At 40.0% G+C, this 11,463-nt stretch overlaps 1 protein-coding gene across 1 annotated transcript in view; it reads left to right on the top strand.

Moving 5' to 3' along the window:
* Positions 1 to 11,463, top strand: part of LOC112406232 (reelin-like) — a gene marked incomplete at its 3' end in the record, with an annotated part of 77,404 nt that overhangs the window by 65,250 nt on the left and 691 nt on the right. The gene's annotated exons all lie outside the window — the stretch shown is intronic.

Genomic DNA, 11,463 nt, shown 5'->3' with positions numbered 1-11,463 from the left:
GAGAGAGAGAGTGGGAGAGAGAGAGGGGAGGAGAGAGAGAGAGAGAGGAGACAGAGAGACAGAGGAGGAGAGAGAGAGAGAGAGAGAGGAGACAGAGAGACGGAGACGGGGAGAGACAGAGGAAGAGAGAGAGAGAGAGAGAGGAGACAGAGAGACAAACGGGGAGAGACAGAGGAGAAGAGAGAGAGAGAGAGAGGAGACAGAGAGACAGACGGGGAGAGACAGAGGAGAAGAGAGAGAGAGAGAGAGGAGACAGAGAGACAGAGGAGGAGAGAGAGAGAGAGAGAGAGGAGACAGAGAGACGGAGACGGGGAGAGACAGAGGAAGAGAGAGACAGACAGCCCTGGGGCATAAAGGAGAGAGAAAGGCAATGTGGAGGGATGGAGAAACAAAAGATTTACATTCACCAAATGCTGTCATTTAAACTTACTTCCAAAGGGCTTAATTTTAAAATAATAAATTCACAAACACATTTGACTACATCCGTTTTATCTCCTAGGAAGAATTTAAAAGAGGGAAAAACCTCAGTGGCTCTCCTTTTATTACTGGTGGTGTGGGAAGATAAGACTTAGAGACTACATGTGGTTCAGCTGAATCTCTGAGTCTGTAATAAATATATCATAATAGTCTTCCACAGAGATGCTGGATCCCTCTTCCAGCTAGCAAAGAGCATTTTTACAGACCCTCGAAAGTGTTTTAGTACATCATTAAATTTTGCATATAATGGGTTCCCTGCACCTGTCACAATTCCCAGATCATACTCACTTTTTCGTCTCCTTTCAGATGGAGACAAAGGTGGGAGGGCATTTGCCAGGGCGTGCTCCCCCTGTTTTCAGAGGTGGGCTGATCCAGGGCTCTTTGACCTTTTTATTGTGATCTTTAGCTTAGTCCTCCATCACCCTGCATTTATTTAGTCCTCTGGGGAGGCCATTCTTTCTGCCTCCTTTGTCCCCCAAGGAACAGTACAAAGCCATATAAAATGAAAAAAAGGAGTAATAATAATTTTTTTTTTAAACGGCTGTGATGATTGGTACAGCAGATGTCAGGTTAAATGCATTCCATAGATCAGCCTGCTGGGCATACTCCCAGGACTATACCCATGCACCTGGGGCTTGGGAGTACCACCGTAGCAGTGCCTTCCAAGAGAAGGTCAAGCCCCTGCCACTGTGTCAGCTCTTCCAGGAGATGAATGCAGTGTGTCCAGGATAAAAGGAGCATGGCTTCCATTTCTTAGAGCCACCTTTTACATGCCACGTAAGGTGTGGTTCTTAACCCACCCCCACTTTGTTTAAGCTTTCTCATGGTTAAAAGGGTATATTAATAGTAATTATTTCTTAGGGATATTGAAATGATCAAATAAGTTAATTCTTATAAGACTTACAACAGTACCTGGCATACAGTGCTCAAATATTGTTTAGCTGTGATGATGATGATGATGATGAGGATGGAGGTGACTTAAATCTGAGGGTAAAATGCTCTTAGAGATGCTCTAGGTCAGCCATCTAGTAGAGACTTAGGGAAGCAGGAAAGGGTGAGTGAGGTTCATTTAGCATTGCTTCTCTAGAGACTGACACTAGGTGGGCAGCCATATCCTTCCTCATCATACCTCTTTTGAGTAGCTGTTAGAGCACATAGGTAAGGCATGGGTGATCTCTCTCTACCCCTCACAAAGGGCTAACTGGAGTCTATTTGTGGTCTCATTATTTAAGATCTGTGTGTTTAGTTCACTGCTACTGGTTCATGCACTCCCTCAGTGAATCCTGACCTCCAGTCATTTCTTTTACATACTTACTGGGATTTTTTTTCTCAGCTATTGTTGGTTTGGGGATGTTATTGAAATGGCTGGCTTAACATTTGAAAACCACATAAAACCAAGTCATGATGGAATTAATATATGTAATGAGAAGTAGTTCGAGGATTGTGTTCTTATAGAGATTTTGAATGTAAATTATAATGTATTTTTAGATGGTCTCTATTTGGTACCAGGGCTAGTGGCACTTTAACTAAGGAAGAGTCAGTAGTTGAACACACCTTGTTGATGAAATTTTGTGGCAAATAAACTCAGTTGATTTCATTTTTAGAGTACTATGTTTGTTCCTCAGGCTCTTTAATCTGTTCTGTATTCAAAGGCAAATGAGTTTCTGTTCATAAGGCAAAATGTGGCAACATTTTTTTTTTAATATTGACAGCATTAGTTCTGGTGCTTTTCATTTTCAAAATATATAAAAATAAGAAATGGAAACTCTTTGCAGTAGGTGCATCATCACTAATACTTAATTTCAACATTTTTGCAAGTTGCTGTCCTCCTATGTCGTCTTGAAAAAGATGGAAACATCATTTCAATTATTATAAAATATGTTTCTTTTCTGCGCATATTAAAGGTCTTTTGTACAAAGTAGTAATGGAATATGCTTGAAGTGATCAAAATTTAATTGCCCATAGAGTATTTGTAAGCCAGAAGCTTTAGGATGAAATGCAAACAGCATTAAATGTCTAAATTTATCTTCTTCCAGACTTTCATCTTACAGTGATTTTCTGGAAGAATGGTATTAGGGTCTTGTTGGGAACAGTTAATAGAAGCTGTAATAGATAATAACTGACTCTGTAATTAGTCATTTCAAGACAGAGGTACTCTTTGAGCCACTGATAAGAATTGAATTGTAAGGCTACATCATGTTTTCATTGAGCTGTCACAACCCAGCAATCCATATTCATAGACTCCCAGTGCTAAGCTCATTGCCAATTTAACACAGATGTGGGAGAGATATGTACAACCTCCTCAGCCTTTTGATCCCTTCTTATTTTTTATTTGAGGAAATAGCAGAGTAGCTTCACAGTGAGGATAAGGGTGTCTTAGTGACAAAATTATCAGATTAATTTGGTATGTACATAAAATATGTATATATATATACACATATATATATTCACACACAAAGTACATATATGCAAAAGAATCACTCTTACGGTTAAATGTAAAATTCAACAAAAATTTTCCTAGATATTTCTGATTTTTGAGCACTACAGTAAAAATACTGCATTAATTTTTATTTTTGTTTCCATTCAGGAGAAACCTCTATTTTCACTTTCCTTAATGAATAACACTGGTCCCTTTTTTCAGTAGAAGAGATAGAGATTTTACACTTTTAGTTACATTGGCTATACTATATTCTCAGTGATATTTTATTTTTATGTTATTTTATGTTGTAACAAATATTTCTGTATGGTTGAATTTCTAAAAATTATTTATTTAAATTTTTATACAATTTTTAAAGGTTACTTTCCATTTACAGTTATTATAAAATATCGGCTATATTTTCCTGTTGTATAATACAGCCTTGAGCCTAACTTACACCCAGTAGTTTGTACCTTCCACACCCCCATTCCTATATTGCCCCTCCCCCTCCCCCACTGGTAACCACCAGTTTGTTCTGTATATCTGTGAGTCTGCTTCTTTTATGTTATATTTACTAGTTTGTTGTATTTTTTTAGATTCCACATATAAGTGATATCATACAGTATTTATCTTTCTCTGTCTGACTTATTTCACTTAGCATAATGCCCTCTAAGTCCATCTATGTTGCTGCAAATGGCAAAATTTCATTCTTTTTTATGGCTGAGTAGTATTCCATTGTATATATATACCACAGCTTCTTTATCCATTCATCTGTCAGTGGTCACTTAGGTTGTCTCCATGTCTTGACAATTATAAATAATGCTGCTAGGAGCATTAGGGTGCATGTATCTTTTCAAATAAGTATTTTTGTTTCTTTTGGATATTGTATGGTTGAATTTAACAAGCTTTGATTGAGTTCTTCCTGTGGGCCAGGCTCTGTGGAAGGTGGAATGTGTCAAGTATTCCATATTTTTGAGAGCTATGGGGTCACGGAGGGGAGAGAGGGAGCTTTCCCTAAGAGGTCAGAAGAGACTTCATGAGAGAGATGGCATTTGAGCCTGCACCTGAGGAATGGGTAGGATTTTAACAAAAGAAAACAAGGGAAGTCATTCTAGGTGAAGGTACCCTTTAAAGAAAGGCAAGGAGGGCTTCCCTGGTGGTGCGGTGGTTAAGAATCTGGAGGGAGGAAGAGAGGGAGGGAGGAAGGAAGGGAGGGAGGGAGGGAGGAAGGAAGGAAGGAGATAGGGAAGTAAAGAACATGTTCTAGTTTAAATGGATCAAAGGGTGTTTTCAGCTGAAATGGGGAAAATTGACTGGAGAGACTGGTTATGGCCACAACCTGAAGGACTTTGAAATCACACTGAATATAAGATTGTAATCTGTGAATGATAGGAAGCTAGAGATGTTTGTTGAACAAGGGAATTATGTGATCTGATAAGACACATTTGCTTTCTGATCATAGGTAATAATATACTTGCTTTATTTCTTCCCTAAAATGTACTGATAGGTTCAAAATACTACTTGCAATCCATAATATATATATTGCTTTTTTTCTCTATAATTAAAGTAGCTAGTTCTCCATACAGCAGTTTAATGCGAAAATATAAAAGATAGAAAAATTGACTCTAAGGAAAAAAAAAGTCTTCTGGGGAAGAATTTTATAAATTTACCATGAAAATTTGTAAAACCATGAAAAGAAGTAGATCATAAGGCAGACTGAATTCTTTAAGTGTTTACCTATTTAAAGTCATTACATTATTATTTGATGATTTTTACATAAACCGTTGCTGTCTGAAATGGGTAACTGGTGGCTCCAATACCACGGTGGCAATAAATTTGCATAAAATAACTAGAGTTGTTAGGATATCAGATAGAGTTTATAAACATTTTGTCAATAGGGAACTAGTTCCAAATATCTTTTTGCTTTTCTATTTAATAAAACCCAAATTACAGTGTTAACACAGCTCTTGGCTCATAGAAGGTATACAGTTTTTAAAGTCTGAATGTATTACATACTTTGCAGTGCATTTTTGTTTTTTTGTTTTGTTTTGTTTTGTTTTTTGTGGTATGTGGGCCTCTCACTGTTGTGGCCTCTCTCGGTGCGGAGCACAGGCTCCAGACGCTCAGGCTCAACGGCCATGGCTTACGGGCCCAGCCACTCTGCAGCATGTGGGATCTTCCCAGACCGGGGAATGAATCCGTGTCCCCTGCTTCGGCAGGTGGACTCTCAACCACTGCGCCACCAGGGAAGCCCTTGCAGTGCATTTTTATTGTTTGGGTTAGTTTGCTCATCCTAAGTGCATTTATAAGTGTATTTATACTAAGCTCCTTTCTTTCCCTCAACTTTTTAATATGAAATTTTCCTGAAACAAAGGGGACTAGCACAACAATCATCTGTATACCCCTTACCTAGGTTCAGCAATTATTCATATAATACATTTCTTTTTAAGTGAATTGCTAAAATATTATTTGTTCCCTACTTAGCGTATTAGTTAGAACATTTGGCTGATAATCTTGGAAAGAAAATGAAGGGTTTGCTTATCAACTGGGCTAGTTAAATATCAGTTAGATACAGGTATTCCTAACAGTTATTTATCTTAAAGGCAGTTCAAATATAAATATTTTGTGCAATTGTTCTCCATGCTAATGTACCCAAGTATACATATTTTAACTATAACTTGTATTTACAAAAAGGTAGTTTCATATACAAATATTTTTAAAGGGAACGTTTTTAAATGACATTAGCTTTGGAACATTTTAAATTATGCTGTTGAGACTATACCATTCTGAATCAGGGTATCAGAAACTTATAAAAATCGCTGTAATCTGAATTAGTACTGTGTATTTTACATTCTGCAATTAGTATATCTATTTTGTCTACCACATATGCAATCCTATGATTCATGTATAGTTTATTTAAAATAGTAGACAACAGGTATCTATATTTAATCAACTCGAGCCACATATTACAACCATGAAAATTGTAAGTTTTCTTTCTAGTTCATATGCATATTAAAATAATTTTACTTTCAGAAATGTGAGCTTCAATTTTATTTTCTGTCAGTAGCCATATTAGTGCTGTGTATAGTAAACTTTTCCTTTAATTTGTCATACATCACTCTTTCACTTTCAAGAAGTTTATTCCAGTTGCCTGGATGGCAGCAGTTGGTGGATGCAAGTGATGAGCTAAGAGTAGAGAAGCTAAAATAGTGCTTGAAGGGTGAGTCCCAGTGGAGTTAGAAGGAGGGAAGTCAAGATTCAGCATGTAGGTAGAGTAAGAGTCAGTGCAGGTTGGAGATCCTATGACGCTTGGTAGAAAGGAATCAGGAAAATCTCGGAAGGTAAGATGAAGGAAGAGGCCCCAAAGGAAAATTGAATTCTGCAGAAGCTAATGATGCAGAATTACACAGGTAAGGACAGCTTCAGAGCACCACACTGAGCAGCCTCGATGTTGGAAACAATTATTTGTTTCTGTGGAGTTTTGTGTGTGTGCGTGTTTTTAGGAAACCCTGACAGACTAACTGGGGGCTACAGGTAGAGATAAGAGGAAACATTTGATGAAAGGGAGAGAATAGGGCAGAGAGAAGGAAGCATTGTTTCAAAGTCAAAGTGCCTTGGTGTAAAGTTTTTGTTGTCTTACTCAGATTGCTCAGGGATTTGCTCCAGTGCCCTCGTCGAAATAAACATATGGGCTGCAGACATTCTGACGTTTCCTACAAGCTAGCAGGGAATCAAAACTATGTCAGGTGTTTCTTAAATACAGAAATTAGACCGATTATCTTCTTGAGTAAAAGGGACCTGGTGCCCAGAAGATATCTCTTTAATTCCATAAGAGCCTGAGCAACATTTCCTCTTTCTTGAAAACAGAGGCCAATTACCAACCAGTTCACGTATGGATTATGCATTACATCTGTTTAGAGGAGGAAAGGGAATGCTTGCTCCACAGTGTCAAGAGTTGAGCCTTTTTCCAAAGGCAAATCTCATTTTTTCCCTAAAAAGTAAATTCCCAACTCCAGCAGGCAGAAAAATAGATGATAATCAATTCATTTTTAACGGGGAACTCTTTCTTTAGATGATGTCTATAAACATACAGTATCTGAGAACGTATGTATACTGAAGTTGGTTTGCCATTTTAACAAATGTCTTTGGCTGGTCTCTGAGTCAGTTTCTGTCTGCATTGACCTGTCTTGCACTCTGGAAAATGTTTTAAACATAGAAATAGCCAACTTTTCTCTGTTCTTTTTTTTTTCCCATGTGGCTTCTCCAAGTGGGATTCATCGACTGACAAAGTCTGGGATTCACAACATACTTTTCCTCTAGAAACAAGTTGAAGATAAGACAACCTGGCTTCACTTTTCTATGAATGAGCTATTCATGAATAAATATTTCCATGCATATTTATCGAACACCCAAAAGTGTCAGGAATTGTTTCAGGTATTGAGATATATTACTGAAAGAAACGCTCAGGATACCTGCTTTGATGGAGTTTACATTCTACAGAATGAGACTGACAATAAACATAATCAACAAAAAATACTTTAAGTAAATATATCAGTATAATATATCAGTGTTAGAAGGTGATAATTATAGAAAAAAAGTGGGGGTGGGGAAGTTAGAACAAAGTATGGGGCATTGGAAATGTGGATATTGCAGAGACCGGGGACTGGGGGGCTGTTTGTGATTTTAAATACTGTGGTTAAGGCAGGCCTCATTGAGAGGGTGACATCTGAGTTGACTTGAAAGAGGTGAGGGAATTGACCCTTCACATATCTGCAGAAAGAGAGTCCCAGGCAGAGAGGAAAGAGCTAGTGCAAAGGCTTGGCATATCTGAATAACAGCAAGGAGGCTAGTGTGCCTGGAGTGGGGTGAGTCAGGAGGAAAGCAGAAGGTCATGGGAACAGAGATGGCACGGAGGCAGATCACATAGGACCTTGTTGGCCACTGTAAAGACTTTGAGAGCATTGGAGAGTTGTAAGCAGGGGAGTGACATGATTGGATGTCTAAAAAGAATTCCTCTGACTCTTACACTGAGATTAGGCTGTAGAGAGAGGATAGAACCAGGAAGACCAGATTGATGTCTAATGCAACAACGGGAGAGATGATGGTAGCTCAGAGCAGTGTGGTAAGTGGTCAGATTCTGGATATGATCAGAAGGCAGAGCCGGCAGGATTTACTGATGGACTGCATTCAGGGTATGGGAGAAGGTGATTCCAAAATTGACTTAGAGATTTTTGGCCTGAGTAGCAGGAACAGCGGTGCTGCCATCAGCAGAGTTGCGGAAGGCTGCAGGAGACGCAGGTTTGCAGGGTGGGGTGGGTGTTCAGTTTTGGTTGTGTTGAAGTTGAGACGTCTCGTGGACATCTAAGCGGGGGTGTGGAGCAGAAGCTTGATATATATCTGGAGTATATTTATAAAGAGGTCTGGACTGGAGATAGAAATTTGAGAGTAGTCAGCTTATGGAAGGTATTTAAAGCCAAGAGTCTCTAAGAGTAGTAAGTGTTTTTCTTACAAATTTCTTTTTTTTTCCCAAGTCATTTAATGTTTAGAAACGATTTCTCGCATATTTAAGCCCACCTACCCTTGAGGTTACCAAATAATAGGTACTTATATCACTACTAGGAATAGAACCAAGCAGAGAGAAAACCTTGCTCAATCTGACATAGTAAATTAATAATATTGGGAATGAAGTCCAGTTCTCTCATTCATGGGCTGTTTTCACTAGACCTTGCTGCTTCAGCACCCAAGAATCTAAGTAAAGAAGAGAACTGATCTGAAGCAGGCTCCTCTTACAGTGTGTGGAAGAGTTAAGATAGAATTTGCTTCATCCTCTGGGTCTGGAGAGGCACTGGGTGGTAGGTGAGAGGGGAGGTCTGGAAAGGATTAACAGTCTGGTTGGATATTTAAGGGGCACAGTAGACCTTGGCCATGCTCAGTTTCCAAATGAGTCACAGGCCACCCAGATAGCTTACTAGATGTACATCTCTAAGCTATTGAAACTTCCCTAGATATGTACAAGCCACCAATAAATTGAATTTATCAATTGTCACGGTAGACATGGCAGGGCTTATGTTTTGCTGAGAGGGACATAGCTGTCTGAGGCCAGAGCTGAATAGCTGAGTAGAAGAAAGATTGAGAGCTGCCATGCATGGTTCTTTTCTTTCTCAGCCACTTCTCCGAGAGTATTTAGCGTCTGTTTTAAATTAGCATTGAACAGATGCTTGAAGAGTATCTTTTGGAAAGACAGTTAAACTAATAACAAGCTGGGGATGCTCATTTATCTTGGGCCCATTTGAGATCACAGCTCAGACTTGGGTGTACTGTGGTTGGAAATGAAGTAGTGGGTGGGAAGAGTACGTGGAGAATCCTGGCAGGCAGTAGGACTCAGATGTGGGTAGTCCAATGATTGGACATACCCAGGCATCTGGCGAGGGAGATGCCAGGAGGTCTGTACAGGACCCCACTTCTCAGGAAGGGAGGAGCAAAGCAGGGCTTCCAGGTCTGAAAAAGGGCAGGGAAAGGTAACTGACTTTTATTGATTCATTACTATGTGCATGATAGTGTGTTAAGGATCTAGATACATTGATAGATAATATGTATTTGTCTTTGTTTCTTACAGTAGACCTGATAGTATTATGATTCCCTTTTGTATATGGGGAGTCCATGACTAACGCTAAGGTCACACCCTGGACAAAGGTAGAAAGAGGTGAGACTCAAATTCAGTTTTGCCTCAATCCCAAACACATAAACACTTATATTTTTCAGAATCTTGGAAATAGGAACCAGAGTAGAAGCATAAAGGAATGCAGAGGAGTCCACAGGGGCTGCATTTGTGCATTAACGTGGGATTGGTGCGATCTTGCTGGAGTAGAGTGGAGTGGATTGAGAGGAAGTAGGTAAAAGCGAGGTCCCGTGGGTCCACTGTAAGACTGCAGGTTGGGTCTGATTTGCTGTGAAGGACAATCTGAGACACAGCACTTGAGTTCAGTGGTTAGTGTAGGCAACTTAACAGGAAGTAACCTAATTCTAAACCTCCTGGATGGGGCACAGAAGCAGTTTAAGCACTTTTTACCTCACTGAACCAAAGAATGAAGGCAGCAATACAACCAACTGTGGGAATCTGGGGTAAGCAAAACAGGGGGCCGACGATTAGGGTGTTATTCTACAGATGAGGAACTTTAGACTCTGAGAGGTGAAGTGGTTTTGCTGGAGAACAGGGAGCAGTAGATGAGGGCCCAGTACCACATCTTATCCCTTATCTGGCCTAGGGCTTCACCCACGGTGCCATAGGTGACACCTCCTGGCTGCCTTTGGCCCTCTTCCTCGCTAGTAACAGTGATATTGACTCCTGTAGCTTTCATTTTGCTTTTCAAATACTCATAATGCATGTGAATAATGTGGGAAGGAGGTTATTAAACAAAAATTTAGCCACGGCCACTTTGCCACTTTGGGATTTGGTGGCGGGTGGTAGGCATAGGGCAGGGAGAAAATGGGAGACAAGCCAGGTAAACAGCATCAAAAAGGTTTAGATGTTATCACACGGTCCTGGACAAAGTTCGTAATTGCTCTGTGTCACAGATTCCTCACTTGTATCCTGAGAATGATAACAGTACCCCCTTTATAGAGATGTTTTGTTAATGAAATGAGATAATACATGTAAACTACTTATCTCAGTGCCCTGCTGAATGGTTTTCATGTGGTTTATGTGCCAGCACTCAAAATACTAGCTATTATCTTATTAAAGGATACGGAGATGATTTATTCCAACATCCAATGCCATTTTGGGGGTAGCATGATGTCAGGCTGTTCTGTTGATATGTGTGTCTTATTTATGTTTTATAATATGGATGTTTCAAACCATTCCACTCTACTCACTGGATTTCCTGGGGTTTAATTTAAACATTCTCATCACAGTTAATGTCACTCTGGTCATTCTCCTTATTGCCAGCAAGCATTTATGACAGGCTTGTACTGTGTACTACCAAAATAATATTACCTTCTCCTGGCTGCTTCCTACAAATGCCTTCATCTTGATGTAATAAAGGCAATAGAGGAGAAAAAATTATTATGTCAAGGAGGAAATTATGATCAACTTTTAGGGTGGTGAGCAAGATACAATTTTTTAATAAGCCAAACCTGAGTAGTGTACAAGATACACTTAATTTGACCCTTTTTTCCCCAGGAACATCCTGATTTTCTGGTTGTAAAACCATTTGGACTCCACTTGTAGACTTTGTTCTAAAACTTAAAGCATGTAGTGGTCTTCTTTTCCTGTTCTCAAAGGGAGAAGGGCTGACTGTCTTCATGCAAATTAGTCCGCTTTTGTTGAAAGACTCCGGGGGACTCATCTATGAAACATAGAGTAACAATAAGAAATGCAGGGCTTCCCTGGTGGCGCAGTGGTTGAGAGTCCGCCTGCCGATGCAGGGGACACGGGTTCGTGCCCCGGTGTGGGAGGATCCCACATGCCGCGGAGCGGCTGGGCCCGTGAGCCATGGCCGCTGAGCCTGCGCGTCCGGAGCCTGTTGCTCCGCAGCGGGAGAGGCCACGGCAGTGAGAGGCCCGCGTACCGC

This window comes from Neophocaena asiaeorientalis, unplaced genomic scaffold (assembly GCF_003031525.2).
Source record: "Neophocaena asiaeorientalis asiaeorientalis breed wild unplaced genomic scaffold, Neophocaena_asiaeorientalis_V1.1 scaffold157, whole genome shotgun sequence".
NCBI lineage: Eukaryota > Metazoa > Chordata > Mammalia > Artiodactyla > Phocoenidae > Neophocaena > Neophocaena asiaeorientalis.
Note: the sequence above shows the minus strand (reverse complement) of the source record. Positions and strands in the feature narration are given on the sequence as shown.